The following is a 21086-nucleotide window of genomic DNA, read 5'->3' as shown; positions in this document are numbered from 1 at the left end:
CTTGCCCCAAATCACACAACTTTCTAGGCACAGAGCTGGGACTCAAACCCAGTTTCTTGCCTCTAGACCAATATTGCCCAAAGCCATTTATTTAACGGCAGCAACAGAACAGTAAGCCCCCAAGAGACCCACCAGTTGCAGCCCTTTCAGGACCCTTTCCAAAATCCAAGACAGGCGCTGCTCCCAGGCAGTACCCAGCCCCATTCCTGACCCTGAGGGTGGCACCATCTTTGGTGATCCTGGCTCCTAGCTCCTGGGTTCCAGGACCCAGCACAAGGCTTGGCACAGAGCAGTTGCCTGGTGGCGCTAAACAGACCTGGAAATCTCCCTGATATCAACCACCCTTGGACTCAGAGTTTAGGGCAGCAGCTTCCAAGGATGCTTATGCATCTGCGTCTTCCCAGGAGCTTTATAGAGATACAGATTCCTGGGCCCCAACAGAGCGATTCAGACACTGGTACAGGAGGGAGGCCAGCAACCTGTGTTTGCACAAAATGCTGTGAGATCTTGGTTGCACGGCCAGATTTGAGAGACACCCTTTTAGTGTGCTCCAGTCTGAGTGGCCCTTTAGCTTAAACTCCTTTGTTCCTAAGGGCCCTCTGATGGAGATACCACGGTGCACTGCCAGAATCTTCCAATGGACAGAGGCACTCATTCCGGATTTGCCCTTGAATAAAGGAGGCAGCCTCATTCAAGGTCACACACCTTCCCCAGGACCGCCTGCACCCAGTGACTGGCCCAGCCTTCCGGTCTCTATTTGGGACTTCTCTGAAGGGCCATCCTAGCTCCATAGCTCCCCACGGGCAAGCTTGGCTGAGGTTCCTATTGCAACTTCATTGTGTGTCAGCTTCTTCCTCCACCCAGTCCCACCTTTCCCATCCCTTCCTGTGGGCACTGGCTAACAAATCTCCTGTATGCTGAGCCCCAAGAGAGTCCCTCTCCTGGCGAAACTGACCTTGAACAGGCTCACCCTCCACCCACATATGTGTCAGCTTGGACCAAACCACTACATTGCCACCAAGTTATCAGATGACAATATTGCCTGCTGAGAGCCCGAAACGCAGCTGCTTGCTGTAGAACCCTCACAGTGACTCAAAGACTTTAAGCTTTTCAAAATAATGTCTAAACTTCATTGAAAGTGAGGAAAGGAGTAAAGTGATAAAACTATCCCTGTGCCCAGTACACTAATCCAACTAGTATAATATCTCATCATGTTGGTTATTCCCATTTGCTTTCATCCACATGCGCCAGCCTGCCCTGCCCTGCCCTGCTTTTTTCATGGAATTAGAACTTTCAGATAGGGCAGCACGTGAGTGGCCTGGTCCTCTGATTTCCAGCTAGGCTTGGCCAATGGGAGCCTGGCAGGAGTCAGAAGACCGATGAGAACCCAGTGGGAGTCAGAGGGCCAATGGGAGCCCAGCGGGAGTCAGAAGACCAGTGAGAGTCCAGCGGGAGTCAGAGGACCAGTGAGAGCCTAGCAGGAGTTAGAGGACCAGTGAGAGCCTAGCAGGAGTCAGAGGGCCAACGGGAGCCCAGTGGGAGTTAGGGAGCCTATGGGAGCTCAGTGAAAGAGAGCCAATGGGAGGCCCCAGGAGGAGTCAGAAAGAAGGCGAGAAAGAGTTCAGGGTATTTTTTCCCTTGGCTGCTCCCTGGCTTGGTTACAGCCCATGTGAAGCGGCTGCTCCTCCGAATTCCAGTAGCACTGCCCCTCCCCTTGTCCTCCAGAGCAGTTGATGCTCGTGACTCCAACCATTGCTAGCCCCTGGAGCTGCAGTAGCCCTGGTTGGTTCCATTGCCTCTGCCCAAAGTACTTCACCTAAATCGGACTTCAGCTCTGAAGATGCCATCTGTTTCTTGCCAGGACGTTAATACTGTAGATATAAGTTTTTCAGGTAGAAATCATCAAAATATAATTTTTATATCCATATGTTTTCACCTAAGATTATAAGATATACTTTGTAATTAATTTCACCACTGACCATGCATGTGCGAATCCCCTAAAGTTCCGGACCTCAGCCCTCCTATGTCTAAGTCCTGCTTACCCTTTAAGCCCTATGGTAAATAGCCCTTCCTCCATGAAGTCCTTCTGGATTCTCCAATGAGATGCACTCACCCCTTCTGAACACTGGCATCCCCTGCTTCTTCCTCCCAGGCCCTGCTTTCTCGGCCCTGCTCTGGAGTAACTGGGAAGATCTTCAGTGATCAACAGCCCAGAGAATCCACTGCAGCAGCACAGAGCATGAGGTCCCCTCAGCCCCACAGCCAGCCCAGGTGTCTGGGGGAGGATGCTGGGCTGCTCATGTATGGAGAGGATCTAAACTCTGGACAGCTCCCTCAAGGTCAGGAAAGACAGTCTGCGCTTCCCCTCCCACGAAGCCCATGGAGCCAGCCCCATCCTGTAGAGGTGCTGAGTGTGTGCCCTGGGAGGGAGCTGGTGGTCTAGCTGAGCCGACTGTGTCTTGGGGTGGACACTGCACCAAAGTGCTGAGCAGGCTGCCAGCCTGGGAGCAGGGTCTGAAACTGTGCTAAACTAAGCAGATTTTATAATGTATCTTCTTACGAGCAGTACTCAGAGACTCCAGGGAACAGGTATTTACTCTGCAGAGTCTGAATGGAATTTTCCAAAGGGGACCAAAATCTAGAGGCACCAAGATTACTGTTATTGCTACGGCTTGTTAATCTGTCCATCTGCCCCTGGGCTGTGAGCAACTGAAGGGCCTGAAGGCTCTGTCTGAACCCCTGTCAGATTTTGGCATAATGGCCTGGCTCAGTCAGCACTGTCTGAATGAGGGAATGAATGAGACCACAGGACACCCTATGCATCTGCCTGAGGTGGGTGTCACTTAACACCTGGTGCCCAGCGTTTCAAGGGGGAGGCTTGAGGAGCATCTGTGCTTTCTCTGTGCTCCAGTTATCAGAGAAGAGCAAGGGTTCTTAGGCAGAACTGCCAGAATGCTCCAGAAGGGAAGAGAAAAATTAGAGAAGGCTGCACATCCATGATAGACGGGAAAGGCTGGAGCAACAGTGGGGACTCATTTACTGAGTGCCTGTCATATGTGGAGCCCTCAAACGTATATCACTCCTTGCGGGCATGGGTGTAAACCCAAAAGGTACAATTATGACCAGTTTATGGGTAAATAAAATGAGATTCAGAGCTGTTGAGTCAACTGCCCAAGGTCACACAGCTAGGATGTAGGGAGCCTGGGATTTAACTTCAAAGTCTATCTCTTTCTACAATAGCCTATGCTGGAAACTAGGAGCAGGCAACCTTTTTTTTTTTTTTTTTTTTTTTGGTAAAGGGTCAGATAGTAAATACTTTAGGCCTTGCAGGACTTACATGTTTTTTCCCAACAACGTTGCAAATGCAGCCATACACAATGTGCAAATGAATGGGTGTGGCTATGTTCCAATAAAACTTTATTTATGAAAACAAGGGGCTGCATTTGGTCCATAGGCCACAGTTTGCAAACCCCTGTTCTAGACTCAGGATAAAGAGCCTATGGTTCTATTTTTCCCTCTAGGAAGGCTGTGGGAGAGAGGCAAAAGCATGAACTCGAGTCAGGTGACTCTAGACTAGCATGCTAGCTATGTCCCCACTGCTGGGCTACCTTGGGTGAGTAAGGAAACTCTCTGAGCTTTTTTTCTTGTCTGTTAAAAGGGCATAACCACAACTTGTCTTTGAGTTCTTGAAAAGGTAAGCTAATATACGCTAAGTGTCTACCATGGCTAAGGTTCAATAAATGGCAGTGTTCATTATCAGAAATGACAAAGTCAAGAAGGGGAGGTGGGGAAAACATGCCATGGGATTGGGGGAAGGAGAGGAAGTGATGGTGATGCCACTGATACTAAATCCTGAAAGGTATATCTTCTCATGAAGGCTGGCTATGGGCTTTCTGCAGGAGAATGCTACTCTACACCTCACGAAACCCCAAGGGGGATTCATAGGTGCCTGTGATGGGAGAAATCTTTTCACCACCCCCGGAAGGAGCAGATGTGTGGAGCTTGGTGACTCCCCACGGAGGGTAGGGAGGCAGCTGTTCACAGACTTGATATGGCAAATTGTGTGATGTGCTGTCTTCCTGGGGCAGGCAGCCAAGCAGTGATGGAGGAGCCTCTGCAACCCCCTCCCCACAACGCCTGCTGCCCACGTCTGCTGACTCACCCAGGAGGGTCTGGGTATGCCAGAAGAAATCCAAAATGGCTCTCTAGTGAAGCACAAGGCTTTCAAAGGGGATGGAAACTTGGAGGCAGGGGAATGGTTTCTTCTGTTTCCACTTAAAGGGCATAACTTTGGCAGAGAAGGGAGGATGTGGGGAAACTCCATCAATATTGCTGAAGGCCAGGATGTGGCTCAGGATGCCAGATGATGAGTCCCTGGCAAGGGACAGAACTCACTGCCCCAAGACTGGCAACACCATGTTTGGCAGGAGAATTCTCCATCTGATCGAGAGGATGCTAAACTGGAACTTGAGAAGGAGAGGAAAAGTGCCCAGGAAAAACTATAAAACCAGATATGAAGAAAGCCAAGATATATGAGGAATTTTAAAAGGGGGGCCACGGAACAGGAAATGCTCAGGGAATCTCATATGTCTATATACCAAAGTACAAAGTATAGGAAACAATGTTAACTATGAAACTTTTGAGAAAGATGGTAAAGCTAAGCACAGATGTCCAACTCCCACCTAAGCTACCTCCTTCTGAAAGTGACAGAAAGGACCAAGGGAATATAAAAATAGGGGGGAATCTGCTTCAGCCTTGGAAAATAGGAAAGAGTGCCATCAATATGCCACCAACTTTGAGGAATTTCTGCTAGGTACAGTGCCAACAGAACCAGATTGAAGGCTGACTCATGGCTCTCCTTCCTGAGAAAGTAGTGCGGTGCTGCAGGGAGGGTGGATGTGCTGACGAGACTGACCTCGCAGCCTCTGATGGGTGAGTAAGTACTGGAGGGGAGGCTGGGCCACAGAAGGGTGCAGGGCCTACCTCTCACTAAGGAGTCCACCTATCACTCTGCAACCCAACAGCCTTCAGGAGTGGCTGGGTCATTAGATCTATGAACAAGCAAAGCCTATTGAAGTCCAGTTTCCCCAGGACAGGCCTAGGCACCTTGCAGACACAGCAGGCAAGTAAACAAAGTCAGAGGCCAGGGGGATCTCTGCACATCTGGAGCAGCTGTTTGACAAACTCATGAAGAAACCATTTAAACAAGAAAGGCCCACACCACCAAATGGTTTCCTAATCCCTTGGCTGCTTGTCCCTGGGATGGTCATATAAAATGTTATCATCCAGTCTTCCAGATGAATATCCAAGGTGAAGAATCTAACAGCATCTAGATAAAACAATGAGGGGACTCAAGAAGAACTCACCCATGCTGTAAGCGAATACCAGGTCATGGAAGGCATAAAATGCATATGGAACCTATGAAAACTTTCTGAAACATAAAGGAAACAAACAAGGAATGCAAGCAAAGAAAGAATATCATCTCTAAAAAGAATTGCTGTAGGAAATAAAGGTAAATTGTAATACCCATTTTGTATTTCATGGAGGTTAAATAAAATCTGGATTCTAAATCTAAAAAATAAAATATATGAGAAAAGAAACTGAGATAAAAGAAACCAGGCATAGTTAATATAATAATGACTGGAAATGAATAATGTTATGAGAATTTTAAGAAGCATTAGAAGCAACAAGGAGCAGAATTTAATTGTAAAAAAAAACTGATGAATATTGTGGAGGACAGTCTTGAGATGTTCTCTCACAATGTGAAGGAAAAGAACTAAGATTAAAATGACCAGAGAGAAAACAAAAATATGGAGAATAAACTACAAAGGCTCACTCATGAATTATTGATATTTCTAAAAAAGATATCAGAACAAAAGAGTAATAATTAAAGATATAATAAAAGAAAACTAATGCAATCAGAAGAAAGACCAGATTCTTCGAATAAAAATGTAATCATATTTTAGACAAAACAAAAATCAGCTATGTGCCATTTTTTCTTTATGAGTATCAAAAATAAAGAAAGAATCCTACAAGCAACTGGTACAGGCGACTAAAAAACTTTATCTCCAAAGGAACCAAATCAGACTGCATCAGACTTTATTACAACATTGATGTAATGTCTAGAGAGCTTATGATCATAGAAATTTATACTTAGATAACTTGTCATTCATAGGCAAAGCTACAGAGAGAAATTGTGATTTATGCAAGGGCATAGATATAAAACTCATATGACCTTCCTGAAAAACAAAAGATGTACTCATGCCACAGAGAGATAAATCAAAAGACATAACTCATGAAACTGACTCATGTCAGAAGAAATTAGTCATGTAAATATGGATTTGAATCTTAAAATCATAGTTATTGTAGTATAGTTTCAAAATAAAGTGAACATCTCAAATAGCAACTGAAAAAAGCATATCCACAATGTAAAGAGTAAAATCAAATTAAAACTCAGATTATAACAATACAGAATTAGAGGCAGTGAGGGATGGAGAGTAAACAAGTGTACTGATTTATGTAACTTACAATAGATATTGTTGCATTTCTAGGTTGGCACTTAGGGAAGTAGAAGACCGATATTTTAAACTTAAAGTACAATTGTAGCATAGTTTTATTATAATGAGGATGAGATATTATTTAGCTGAAACTATAGGATTTCATCAAAGCTGTAATCAAAGACATTTATATGCTTAAATACGCTTAATAGCAACCAAAACAAGAGTAAAAAATAAATATGCAAATTAAGAAGTTAGAAGAAGAATGGTGAAAGAAACCTACATATAAAGGGAAGGTATTATTCAGGAGAAAAGCAGAAGAAAATAAATTAAGAAGTAGATAAATCAAAGCACAGCCAGTAAGAATCCAAGAGCTGGTCCTTTGGTTAAAAAACAAGATAATGGGATGCTCTACTGAAGACTTAACTTGTGTTTTTCTGCTATCTTCTTTAGCAAGAGAAATGTCTGAAAAGATGAGTAATCTTTAAAGGAGAAGCAAGTAGACCTCCCCCACGGCCTCAAGCAATCAAGAAGGAGGATAAACATGTAGCTCTATTACGTAGCAAAATGGAATAACAGGACCATTTGGGAGTAGAGCTCTAAGAGGAACCCTCTCTGACCTGTGGGGATGTGGATATCTGAAAAGAAAAAGCCAACAGAAGTTCTAGATCTATAGGAGGGGCTTGAGGATGCTAGGAAGTGCAACCGGGAACCTAGATTAGCAGCAGTAACCAGTCGGACCAGTGTCCACAGCACACTCAAGTGGCAGCAGGAAGCAAGGGCTGCAGAATGCTGGCTCTCCCAGCTTTCTATTAGAAAACCCACCAGAGTTGTTGGTCATTTTAGAGAGGGGTGGTACTTCAAGGCAGAGACACTGACCCTAGTGTATCTGGCAGATGGAGTGCTTGATCCAGGTTTAATTTCATTTGAAAAAATAATAAAAAATGTAACCATTTCTTTCCCACAGAATTTAAGATGTTAATAACAATTACATCAATAAAAGAAGCAAACTATCTAATCAAGGGGAAAAGTGGGAAAAACAAGAAAGGGCATATAACAAAAAAACAGAGGCTTTAAAAATTGTCCTGAAATATATGCTATAAATTTGAAGATCCCAAAGAAATGGACTATTTTCGAGAAAATATGTTACTAAATCCATTTAAGGAGTATAAAGCCAAAATCAATAAGCATGGAAGAAGCTACAAAGATAACTTGTAAAAAGGGCAGACTGAAAAATGTAAAATCCTGGATGGTTTCATAGACACACCTTTGTATTTTCAAAGAGCAGTTAATTTGTATCTATAAACTGTATAGGGCACCTAAAAACATTGAAAGCTTTCCAACTCTTGTCGTAAAACTAGAATATTCCTGACAACTAAACCTGACAAAGACAGCACAATCACGGCAAAATATAAATTATCATACGTACTTACAGAAAAAAACAGATGAATTGGTTAAAAGAAAAACAAACAGCACAACAAACAGTGGAATGCCAATATGGTTTAATGTAAATATGAATGCCAGACCCATTTATCCAATAGCCTATTCAACCTCTCCATCTGGATATTCAACAGGCGTATCTAAACTGTTGACCCCCTTCATGGAAACTTGCTCCTCTGCACTCTCCCTCAAGTTGAGAAGTGATAACTCATTCTGTCCAGTTGCTCAGATCAAAAATTTTGGCGCCATCTTTGATGCCTCACTGTTTATCGCTCACACACTCATTCATTCCATCAGGAAATCTTGTCAGCTCTACTGTCAAAAATATCTAGAATCTGGTTGATTTTCACTATCTAGTTCAAGTCACCACCACCCTCTACTCGGTGGTGCCAAAGGCACCACTTTTAAAAACCTAAGTCAGATAAAATCCCTCTTATTAAAAAAAAAAAACTCTCCAGTAGTCCAGAAAGAAATCCATACTACAATGGTCAGTCGATTTCAACAAGGGTGCCAAGACCATTTAATGAAGAAATAATAATCTTTTCAACAAATGGTCCTGGAACAATTGAATAGCTTCATATGAAAGAATGAAGTTGGACCTTACCTCACACCAAATATAAAAGTTAACTCAAAAGAGATCAAAGATCAGGGATTGTATCTGACTATAAAATTCTTAGAAGGAAGCATGGGCTGAAGTATTCATGACCTTGAATCAGACAATGGTCTCTTAAATATGACATCAAAAGTAAAAGCAGCAAAAGAAAAAAAGATAGATTTGACCTCACTAAAATTAAAAACTTTTGTGCAAAAAAACACCATTAAGAAAATAAAAAGAACCCTTAGAATGGGAGAAAATATTTGCAAGTCACCTATCTGATATGATCTAATCCAGAATATATAAAGAATGCTTACAACTCAATAACAAAAAGACAAACAACCCAATTAAAAATTGGACAAAGGATTTGAATAGGCATATCTCCAAAGAGGATATACAAATAGCTAATAAGCACATGAACACATGTTCAACATCATTATTCATTAGAGAAATGCACATCAAAACCACAATGAGACACCATGTCACACCCACTAAGATGGTTATAATCTCTTTTAAAATGGAAAATAACAAGTGTTTGCAAGGATGTGGAGAAACTGGAACCCTCATACCTTGCTGGTGGGAATGTAAATGGTATATCCATTGATGCAAACCAGAAAATGGCTTGGCAGTTTCTCAAAATGTTAAACGTAGAGTTACCAAATGACCCAGCAATTCCACTTCTAGGTGTAAATCCAAGAGAAATGAAAACATACATCCCCACAAAAACTTGTACACAATGTTCATGGCACCATTATTCATAATAGTCAAAAGTAGAAACAACTGAAATGTCCATCAACTGATGAATGATAAAATGTGTTACATCCACAAATTGGAATATTATTTGTCCATAAAAAAGAAAGGAAGTACTGATATATGCTACAACATGGATGAACCTTGAAAACATTATGCTAAGTGAAATAAGTTAACACAAATGCCACATATTTTGTAATTCCATTTATATGAAATGTCATTATAGGCAAATCTATAGAGACAGAAAGTAGATTAACAGCTGGGGGCCGGAGAAAATGAGTGGCTGCTAATGGATGTGGAATTTCTTTTTGGAGTGATGAAATATTCTCAAATTACATAGTGGTCATTGTTGCACATTATTGTGTATATACTGAAAACCATTTAATTGTATGCTTTAAAATGGTGGACTTTATGGTATATGAATTTTTTCCCAATAAAAACAAAACCCAAAACATTCTCCAATAGTTTCCCAACTGACTCAAAGTATAAGCCAAAGTCTTCACAAATATCCTAAAAGAACCACAGATCTCTTGCCCCACCTCCACTCCACACCAACCACTCTACTTCTCCCACACCCACCCTGTTCCAGTCATCATAGCCTTCCTGACATTGCTCCAGCACTTCCAGAGTCCCTCCCACCTCAGGACCTTTGTGCATCTGTTCTCTCTGCCTGGAACCCTCTTCTCTCAGGTCTCCTTATAACCTGCCCCTCACTGCTTTCAGGTGGCTGCCCAAACATCACCTCTTTGAGGCTCTCCTTGACTTCACCACTCTCTGCATGGGATTTCCTACTCCCTTAACTCTACTTTGTCTCCCTAGCACTTGTTATCATCTGACATCTTTTAAATTTATTTGCTCATTATTTTTTTAAATCATTTGTTTCCCCCACTAGAATGTAAGCTCCTTGAGGGCAGGGACTTTGTTTCACTCACTGATGTGTCTACAGCACCTAGAATGGTGACCAACACAAGCTAGGCACTCAATACATATGTCTTAAATGAATGAATGTATTACCAAATGGGTACAAGGAAACTGATGACTATAATTTGTCACACTAATAGATCAAAGTAAAAATCCATAGCTATCAATATAAATTCTAAAAAGGCATCTGACATTTTAGCATGCATAGCTAAATAGGTACAAACACTGAGTAAATAAAAATAGAACATCCCTTGAGATGATGAGGAATATCTGCTCTTCTAACAGACATCAAACCTTACTAAGAGCATTCTCATTAAAGTCAAGGACAAGGCAAGAATACCCACTGTTATCACTATTTTAAAATATAACTCTAGAACATCCAGTGAATGAAGCAATATTAACGACAATAACATATATTATTCATATGTTAATAATATATAATAATAATATATATATTTTATATATATGTATATATAAATTAGTGAGTATTCACTTCTTTGGACACTGTTCTAAGCCCTAAATGCTTTACATGTGTTAGCTGTTTTAATACTCATGACACCTAAGGTTATATTAGCATTTCCCCATTATCAGGGACACAGAAAAATTAAACAACTTGCCCAAAGTCACCCAGCTGGCAAGTAGCTGAGTTGGAATTAGAACCCAGACGGTCATTCTGCTATGACTGTCATTTACCACTATGCAGTACCGCCTTAATGAAAAATGATGAAAATAAAGATGCCATAATGCTGGAAAATAGAAAGCAAGTTTATTCTTGCTCCAGATGTTATTATATCTACCTAGAAAATCCAAGAGAATTAAGAGAGGAAAAACTAGCAGAAATAATAGGAGTTCAATGTAGCCAGTCATAAGACGTGGATATATACATCAATAGTTTTCTCATATCCCACCAATAACCACTTAAAAACATCAAGCAAACTAGATCCCATTCCCCAAAGCAATAATAAATGTAAAATACCTGATAATAAACCTAACTGTTCATGGAAAGGACCTGTATGAAGAAAATGACAAAACTTTGCTGAGGATCCAACAAGAAACGTTCCATATGCATGAGTGGGAAGACATGGTATTATAAAGACGTCAACTCTTCTACAAATTAATTAAAGTAACTAAAATTCAAACAAAAATGCCAAGAATTAAACTGGTGAAAATGAAGGCAATTGTTAACAAAGAAAGGAGAGCTGCACATTAAACTATATTATAAAGGAACCCTGAGGTACCCATTCCAGCATAGACAGATTAATGGAACAAAATGTAAAAACTCAGCAACAGTCAAAAGCTGCACCATCCAAGACAGTAGCCATCAGCCACAGGTGATTATCAAGCGCTTGAAATCCTAATGACACATGTTGAAATGATAGCATTTTGGATATGTTGTATTAAATAAAATACATTATTAAAATTAATGTTACCTGTTTCTTTTTACTTTATAAAATGTGGCTACTAGAAAATTTAAAATTATATATGTTGGTTTGCATTATATTTCGATCATACAGAACTGGCCTAAAGCATATGCAAAAGTGTAATATATTATTTTCTAAAGATAAAATTTAGCATAGGCATTTTAAGTAAATCAGAAAAAGATATATTAAGTGCTGAAAGAAAAATTGAGTGACTATAATGGCAGGAGAGGAAAGGTTGATATTTCAGACCATATACTGAAATTCCAGATAAACTGAAGAATGAAGTAAAAAATATACTAGAAGAAAACATAGGTATGTATTTACAAAAATTTTGGAGATGGGAAGAGCTTGTCAAGCATAATGGAAAGGTGAAAAAAATGGTCTTGATAAATTTAACTGTATAACACACTAAATTTTTCAATAGATCAACTAATATCAAAAACAAAATTAAATGTCACATGAAACATGGAGAAATATCTTAACAAATGTGACAAAAGGCTGATCTGATACCCTTACTTTATAAACAACTCTTATAAATCGGTTAAAAAAAAGAACAGTCTAATGGGAAAAAGTGCCAACAACATGAACAGCCAATTTACAAAAGGAGAAACAGAACTGAGAAATATTCTTAGTAAAAAAGAAATTCAATCTCAATAGTAATGAAAAAAATGCAAATTAAAATAGCAATTGCCAAAAATCAGAAAAGAATAATACACAATATTGGCAGGGAATGCTCCCGTATACTGCTATGAAACTCTAAATTGGTATGATCTTTCTGGAGGACAATTTGGCAATATGTACAAAAGGTTCAAAAATGTGCATATGCTATTTCTAGGAATTAACTTCAGAAAATAATCAGAGATGTTCCCACAAAAGTACAAGTATGAGTTTACTGCATTATTTATAATCAGTAAAAATTGGCAACTACCTCCATGTTCAATAATGGCGGCCTTCTTCAGTAACTGATGGCATACGCACAGGGTAGAATAGTTTAAACAGGAATTGGATAAAGATGGTGAGAGCAAACACACATCTACCTCCTGTCCCATCCCCAAATCCTTGAAATGGCCGGCCAAAAAAATGTTAAGAAAAAAAAAATCCCAATAGTTTTGGAAAAAAGAAGAAGACCGTTCATGGACAGGATATTTGCAGAATTGTTGGAATATAGGAAGAAAGGGAACAGACTGTAGGATAAATATGACTGGAGGCAAATACAATTCAAAACACATCAGGGCTATGGCACAGATTGGGGTCAAGTCAAGAAGCACTGTAGCCATTAGGAGTCACGGTGACGGAGTCACGGAGAACATTTGCTGACCTGGGAAAACATTCCCCCTGCATTGCTAAGAAGCCATTTCGATAGCAAGAGCATGTATTTATTTACACACATTCATTTATGTGCATTGAAAAAATGGTAAAGACAGCAGCCTAGATGTTAATGATGACCTTTCAGTGGGTAGGTTATGGCCAATTTTAAATTTTCCTTTGTGCTCTTTTGTGTTTTCCAAGTTTTCTGCATTGAGTTCATATCCATATTACAATTAAAAAACAATAATTAGTACTTTAAAATAAAAATAACCACAGAAAAGAACTTGACATTTTTATGGTAAGAAAGTAACTGTAATCTTATTATTTTTCCTTTGAATTACTGTAGTAACCTCCTGGCTGCTTTCACAGCCTCTGGTCTGCTCCTCCCAATTGGCCCTCAGGACTGCTACTATCTCACTTCTCATTTAAAAACCATCCATGGCTCCCGACTGCTGACAGGTAAAGTCTCAACTTAGAGGCATGCAGGGATCTTCGCCATCCTTCTTGACTCCTAGCTCATCCTTCCACTTCTCATTCTGTTCATGGAGCTATCGAGCCCCAACAGACTCTTTGCTGTTTCCTGAAGGTTCCACACACCTTCCCAACTCCACTCCTTTGCTCATGCAGCTCTGGCACTACCCAAGCCTGGCAGATGGGCCTTGGGGGAGAAACCACAGCCAGAAGGTACCAGAATAGCTCTAGGGAACCTACACACTACAAGATGCACTGCCCTGTCAGCCAAGAGGACCGGCAGAAACAACGTGTCCCGGGAAGGGTGGTAGGAGCAGCGTGAAGGGACAGTGCTCTGTTCTGAGATTCCCAACTTGAGAAAATAATAAAAATTAAATGCAGGATCCCATGGCAAAAATTCCAAAGGACTGTGAAGAGGTCCCCTTGAGACATGGTTGATTGGCCTGTATATTCACCTCCCTGCTTCTGTGGTAGGTGGGGTACAGGGACTTGGGGGGATATTGGCCCCAGACTCCTGGCTTCCTCTTCTTCACAAGGGCAGGCACAAACCAGGGTTCATGTCTATACCTGCCACTTCGTGGCTATGAGACCCTGGCATTACTTAATTCTCCCTGAGTGAGTCTGCTCTCTAAAAGGGAGACAGCGCCAGGTGCTGTGGCTCACACCTGTAATACCAGCACTTTGGGAGGCCAAGGTGGGAGGGTCATTTGAGCCCAGAAGTTCGAGACCAGCCTGGGCAACAAAATGAGACTCTGTCTCAACAAAAAATAAAATAAAATAAAAATAACCAGGCGCGGTGGCGTGTGCCTGTAGTCTCAGCTATTTGGGAACCTGAGCCAGAAGATCTCTTGAGCCCAGGAGTTTGAGGCTGCAGTGAGCTACGACTGCACCACTGTACTCCAATCTGGATGATGGAGGGTAACCCCATCTCAAAAAAAAAAATAGGGAGACCACACCATGCTGAATAATTGAACATAACTACCTGGCACACAGTAGGTTCTCAATAACTGGCAGATGAGATTTTAATCACATTTTCCTACTCCTAAGGTCCTGATGTGTGTGTGTATAGAGGGGGAAGGGTTGCTTCGCAAGGCTTGAGTCCTGCCCTGGGAGCCTGGCCCGGGGCTGGGCAGGTGGCACCAGGAAGTGTCCCTGGTGAGGGTGCTGAGGTCACTGTGGATGGTCCTTTTCCCCCAGAGACCTGAAGGATCTCCTGTGGACTGTTTTGAAGAAGGCACACTCAGTCAACGCCATGTTCCAGGATCCTCACAGCTTGAGTGGAGGATATATTTATGTAATATCACATGCCCTCTTGAGCAAAGAGTACAACACTCACCCAGCCCTTCAGGAGCCTGGTGTTGGCACCACAGACCCACGGCCAGTCACCCTAGCCTCTCTGAGCGGGGTCCATGTGGAGTGGTGAGAAGGACTCCACTCTGAGGACCTGGTGTGGAGTGTTATGGGGGACCATCCACTAGGTCCTGAGGTCTTCCTTTTGAACCAAAAATGGGACAGCCATCTTCTCTCTGCTCTGGAGTAGAGGGAGGAGGAGACTAGTGGGCCATCTGTCCTGAGGGCAGGAGCTCTGAGCCAGATAAAGGCATCCAAGCTCGGACATCTGTCTTCAGCAGGCTTAGCCATGGCAGCCACCACTGAGCAAAACATCCTGGAAATGCCCCAGATGTGCACACACTGCTCCAAGATGGCAGAAGCACTAGAAACTGGAGCCCCTGACAGGCGGTGGCTCTCACCTAGGTGGGGTCTTCCCACTCTGCAGGGGTGGGTAGGACAGAGCACTGCTAGTGGGCTGCACTTCCCACGGGGAACATTCACATGAAAGAACAAGTGTTGCTTGAACCCCAGGATCTGTCCCTATGGAGCCTCAGCAGAAGACTGAAGGCCTGTGGGGCTGATTCTTGACATCGATCAAATGCCTTTCCCATTGATTATCTGCTTTAGATCAGAGTTTCAAGGAGAAGTCTATTGCCAGTCCCACTCCCCACCCTTCACCCATCTATCCTTATGAGTTAAATAAACAGGCAGCTAAGTGCTTTTTATTCATCCCAGTGGTCCCCAAACTTCAGTCACTCCTGCACCTCTTAGAGGCCATTTCACCATGTCTGTGCACCACCCGTGTAAGCATTAATTAGTATTTTCAATTGAACGGTGTCACTTTTTAAACAGGGATTCCATCTTAAGCAATAACATCCATGAAGTACAGTTTTGATGTGCTAGTCATCATTTTACTTTTTCCTAGTGTATAATAACACAAATACAGAGATGTTAAGATTGTACAAAAATCATATCACATATTTAAACCATTCTCTGGGAAATAATGGACCTACCCTAACCCTTCAAATGCCAAAGAGGCTGCCACAAACAACCACCAAGGTCTGGACAGGACAGATAAGAAACTTTTCCTGCTGGCTGACCCACAGGCCTGGCCCCTTGCAGAGCTCAAGGGAAGAGCACAGAGAAGGAGAGGATGCTTGCTTGGGCAGGCAGCCAAGTCACCTAAAAGCATTGGCAAGTTCTTCAGATAAAAGTTGGGGCCAGAGGTGGGGCACTAGTACCATTAGGATTAGAATCTGAATCGTCGGAGTCCCCTCTGTCTCCTAATGATAAAAGATCTGCAGATACGCTGGCAGCCCAGGTGATCCTGCAGCCAGGAGGGATGCCAAGGGCAGAGCTCAGAGGTTGCTCAGCCCTCCAAGTGTGCTTGGCCTTGTTCTTAGCTAAAGTGAGCTTGGGAGCACAGTGGTCCCACCTGAAGGCTGTCCATTCCTTCAGTGCAGTGGTTCTCACACTCTAGCTGCATCAAAATCATAAAGCTGAGCCCATCCCACAGTGTCTGATTCACTGGGGCTGGGACAGAGCCCAAGTGGTCCTGCTGATGATGCTGGTCCAGGGACCACACTTTGAGAACGACTGGTGTAGAAGTCAGTATTGCCCAGTCCTGAAGAGAGAGGATTCTGAAGCATTAACAACTCAGGAAAAAATTCTCCCAGGATGACAAATTCAGGAAAATTAACTTGGACACAAACTACCGTGTGTGCATTCCCAAAGCCCAACACCTATAAGCAAGCACGTGGCAGGTTCCTGGGGACTGTTGATGCCAATGGCTGGTCCAGAACTTTCCACTGAGATCTCTAGAAGAATTTCCACCAACAAACAATGTCACATCCAAAAAAGACTTCAAGTTAAGAAATGATGGCATGACCTGAGTGGAATTCTGCAGGAGTCAGACTTGCTGACTCTGCCAGAACTGCCTGGCCCTTTGCAACCATCCCCCCTTGCCAAGTTGCCATCTGTCCCACCAAAGGGGCCTCGGGTCAACTCCTTTAAAGTTACTGCTTACTCTTCCAGAGCAGTATCCTGGGAGACACTCCTGCAGGGGAGGACAGGGAGACCCTGGGCTTGCATCTAACCTAGGAGTCACCCTTGTTAGAATCATCCGTCATTCCCTGCTGCTCTTCCAGATGGCCCGGGTGACTCAGGCAGGAGGCAGTCAAGAGAGGGAATGGACTCTTCACAAGCCTGGATGCTGGGGCTGGGGTTTCTCTGCACCCCTTACACCTTCATCTCACCATCCCAGGAACAGGTGGACTCAGGAAAACAGGAGGGAAAGAACTGCATTTGTCCCTAAGAATCTGGCCTAATGGATCAAGAATCATGTACTGAAATCCTCACTGAACATACCTGCACCAGGGAGCATGCAGGGTGAGGGGACACAGGGATCTGCTGTGGCTCTCATTCATCATCTCATCTCATCCCCCATCCAGTGACAGTGGGTGAGAGATGAGGAAGCAAATGGTGTCTTGTGCTGCATCATGCAAAGAACTGGTATGGGGAGAAAAATGAGGAGGAAGAACACAGAGACGGCACACCTGGAGCCAGCTGGGGAGGTTGAGCCAGATGGAGGGCAGGATGTTCCTGCCAAGAGAGAAGCCAGCATGGAGGTGTGGCTGGACCAAAGGGGCAAAGGAAGAAGTGACTGCAGGTGAGACAGAGGAGGAGGCCTCAGAGAGACCATAAAGGGTCTCAAGCCATGCTAAGGAGCTTGTTCCTGCTCAGAGCAGCAGGAGAGGATGATGATTCTAACAAGGGTGGCTTCTAGATTAGATGCAAGCCCAGGGTCTCCCCTTCCTCCCCTGCAGGAGTGTCTCCCAGGCTACTACTCTGGAAGAGTAAGCAGCAACTTTAGAGGAGTTGACCCGAGGCCCTTTTGGTGGGGCAGATGGCAACTTAGCAAGGGGTAAAGGTTTCAAAGGGCTAGGCAGGGCCCTGGAGGGCCTGAAAGGGCAGGTGCTTTGAAGAGGAAGCTCTGCAGATGGTGACCTTTTGGTCTCGGGCAGATTAAGGGCCTCACCTCAGTGGGGCCTGCCACTTGAGAGAGGTCACCAGTACGGAAAGGTCAGCCTCAGAAGCCTCGAGATCACTGAGGACCAGTGACTAGGTGGGGAGTCTTGGAGCTTGGAGGGAGAAAAGGGAAAGGCAGCCATGCTCATGGCAGGCACAGAAACTCAGCCATGCAGTGGGGCTCCTGAATAGGGTCCAGCCACGGGCTAAGGAACCTGATTCTGGATGATAATAAAAATAACAGCTGCCCCTTGCGTGGTGCTGAGGATAAGCCAGGCACTTTTCTTAGTACTTTAAGTATCCTAACACATTGAATCCTCCCAACAACCCTAAGAGGTAGGTGCTATTATTATCCTCATGCTCAAGATGAAAAAAAGATGGCAAAGAAGCCTACGAAAAGATGCTCCACATCATATGACATGAGGGTAATGCAAATTAAAACAACAAGATACCACTGCACATCTATTAGAATGGCCAAACTCCAGAACGCTGACAATACCAAATACTGGAGAGGATGGGGAGTCACAGAAACTCTCATTCATTGCTGGTGGGAATGCAAAATGGTACAGCCACTTTGGAAGACAGTTTGGCGTTTTCTTACAACATGAAACATACCCTTACCATATGATCCAGCAATGGAGCTTCTTGGTATTTACCCAAAGAGCTGAAATCTGATGTCCACAAAAAATCCTGCGCATGGATGTTTAGAGCAGCTTTATTAATAATTGCAAAAAATGAGAAGCCACCAAGATATCCTTCAGCAGATGAATGGATAAACTGTGGTACATCCTGACAATGGATACAGTTGACACTTGGTAACCACAGGCTCCTCATCCATGGATTCAACCAACCATGGATTGAGGATATTTTTTTTCAGGGGGACACCGGGGGAACAGAGTCTCACTCTGTTGCCAGGCTGAAGGACAGTAGTGCCATCTCAGCTCACTGCAACCTCCACCTCTCAGGTTCAAGTGATTCTCCTGCCTCAGCCTCCCAAGTAGCTGGGATTACAGGCGCCCGCTACCATGCCCAGTTAATTTTTTTGTATTTTTAGTAGAGACAGGGTTTCACCATGTTGGTCAGGCTGGTCTTGAACTCCTGACCTCAGGTGATCTGCCCACCTCAGTCTCCCAGAGTGCTGGGATTACAGGCATGAGCCACCACACTCAGCCCGGATGGAGGATATTTTAAAAATAAATAAATAAATAAATAAATAACAACAGAGCAACAAAAAATAACACAAAAAAACCCAATGCAGTATAACAACTATTTACCTAGCATTTACACTGTATTAGGTATTAAAGGTAATCTAGAGATAATTTAAAGAATATGGGAGGATGTGCATAGGCTATATGCAAACACTACACCATTTTATATCAGTGACTTGAGGATTCTCAGATTTTGGTACCCATGGGGGTCTGGGAACCAATCCCCCATGGTTACTAGGGGACAGCTGTGTTAATTCAGCACTAAAACTAAACAAGCTATCAAGCAATGAAAAGACATGGCGGAAAGTTAAATGCGTATTAAAGAAGGGAAATAAGCCAATCTGAAAAGGCTACATTCCGTATGATTCCAACTAAACGACATTATGGAAAAGGCAAAACTATGGGGATCAGTAAAAAGACAGAGGACTTTTAGGGTGGTGAAAACACTCTAATGATACTATAATGATGAATACATGTCATTACACATTTGTCCAAAACCATTCAATATACCCCACCAAGAGTGAACCCTAATGTAAACTCTGGAGTCTGGGTGATGATGCCCTGTCAATGTAGATTCATCAGTTGTAACAAATGGGCCACTCTGACAGGGATGGTGAGAATGAGGAGGCTGTGCCTGTGTGGGGGCAGGGAGCGTATGGGAAATCTCTGTACCTTACTCTCAATTTTGCTATGAATTTAAAATCCTCTAAAATTAGTCTCTTAAACAAACAAAGCAGAGGCACAAAGAGGCAAGTAATTCTCATGGCCATGTCCCTGGGAGTGGCAGGATCAGGGTCAAAGGCCAGGTCTCCATAAGCTCACATCCTAGAATCCAAAATTCTTTGAGCTAGGAGGGATCTTAGAGGTCAACTGGCCCAATTCTCTTAGCTTACAGAAAGGGAAACTGAGACCCAGAGACAGCAAGTGATTGGCTTACGGGTACTTAAGCACTTAGTTGGTTAGCTGCAACATAGAATTGAGAGCCCAAAGAATAACTTGGTGAGGATGGTTGGGTAGACCATAAGACTTGAAAAGGGGGAGAGACCCAAATGTCTCTGCCTCCCTCTGCTGTCTTTCTAGGCATCCCCTGCCCACTGCCTTCATCTCCACCCCAAGCCCTATCTCCCTCCTGGGCCCACAGTGCCCATGTGACATCACTCAGCACTCTGGCCTCTCAGCTCCTTGCCCTAAATTCCAGTGACCTGCACCTCCATGCCACAATGGGTCTTCACACATCACCAGGGTCTGGACTCTCGGTACTTATGCCCCTCTTCTGGCTCTGTCCACAGCCTCCCAACAACCCTCCAGTTCCTTACCACAGCCCCTCAATGTGCACACGGGTTACCTGCCTGCCTATCCCTTTCCAACACAGACTTCGTGGACCACCCAACTCTTCACACCCCTACTGTTGTCTTCCATCTGGCAGGGCCCCCAGCACTGGACCAAGGCCTCCTTCCACCTTCTCCATCCTGCTCCTCAGTCCCCAGGCCTGCTGAGGGCCACAAGTAGACCGAGGCCACCAGGTAGAATGGGGCTACTTTGAGCTCAAGGTCTCCCACCACCAGAGGGCGTCACTTCCACCCTGAGCTCCTGACTCTGAGCCAATTACGCAGGACGTGAGTTCTCAACGCTGGCGACACACTGAAGCCACCTGGAGAGCTTGGACAGGCTCCAACACCAGGGTCGTCCAGTGTGATTGCTCTGGGGATGGCCTGGGCATCAGGATTTTCAAAGCTCCCCAGATGTTCCATCCATACAAGGGATTACCACTCAGCAGTAGAAAGAAACAAACCACCGCCACATGCCACAGCATGATGTGCCTCAAACACTGCGCTAAGTGAAAGAAGCCAGACACAAAAGACTACGTGTTCTTTAATTCTATTTATATGAAATTTCCAGAAAAGGTAAAACTATTCCTGGGGCTGGGGGGTGGAACTGACTACAAATGGGCACATGGGAATTTTTAGAGTGATGAAGTGTTCTAAAACTGGATTGTGGCGATGGTTGCACAAACACATACTTTTTTTTTTTTTGAGACAGGGTCTCACTGTCTCCCAAGTTAAAATGTGCAGTAGGGCAATCATAGCTCACTGCAGCCTTGAACTCCTGGGCTCAA

The 21086-nt window shown here is 43.6% G+C and overlaps 1 protein-coding gene across 1 annotated transcript in view; it reads right to left on the bottom strand.

The window, feature by feature from the left end:
* Positions 1–21086, bottom strand: part of GABBR2 (gamma-aminobutyric acid type B receptor subunit 2) — a 422753-nt gene that overhangs the window by 228289 nt on the left and 173378 nt on the right. The window lies entirely within an intron of this gene.

The sequence above is a fragment of the Pan paniscus genome, chromosome 11 (genome assembly GCF_029289425.2).
Source record: "Pan paniscus chromosome 11, NHGRI_mPanPan1-v2.0_pri, whole genome shotgun sequence".
Lineage (NCBI taxonomy): Eukaryota > Metazoa > Chordata > Mammalia > Primates > Hominidae > Pan > Pan paniscus.
This window is presented reverse-complemented; position numbering and strand designations above follow the sequence as displayed.